At 41.0% G+C, this 361-nt stretch overlaps 1 protein-coding gene across 1 annotated transcript in view; it reads right to left on the bottom strand.

Annotated features, from left to right (window-relative positions):
• LOC106881999 (low-density lipoprotein receptor-related protein 2) overlaps positions 1-361 on the bottom strand; it is an 84,414-nt gene that overhangs the window by 37,561 nt on the left and 46,492 nt on the right.

Below are 361 nucleotides of genomic sequence, written 5' to 3'. Positions count from 1 at the left end.
TGATGATGATGGTAATGTGCGTATGTGTGTGTGCACACATGCATGCATGTGTGTGTATGCAGATGCATGGGTGTGTATGTGTGTGTGCATGCTTGTGCTTCTTTGTCTTGACGTGCAATTGCTGTGAAACAAACATCACCATCATCCAAGCAACATCGTTCATTTCCAGTCTTCCATGAAAACAAGTCTGGCAATGGCTGAATATTATTCTGCTTGGAAACAGATGATTGTTGGTGACAGGAAAGGCATCCAGGCATAGAAAATCTACTTCAACAAATTCCATCTGATCCGGACAAGCATGGAAAAAGTGAACATTAAATGATGATATTGATAGCTGTTCATGATGATGATGACGATGACA

This window comes from Octopus bimaculoides, chromosome 8 (genome assembly GCF_001194135.2).
Source record: "Octopus bimaculoides isolate UCB-OBI-ISO-001 chromosome 8, ASM119413v2, whole genome shotgun sequence".
NCBI lineage: Eukaryota > Metazoa > Mollusca > Cephalopoda > Octopoda > Octopodidae > Octopus > Octopus bimaculoides.
The sequence above is the reverse complement of the archived record's forward strand: the minus strand, read 5'-3'. Positions and strand labels throughout refer to the sequence as shown.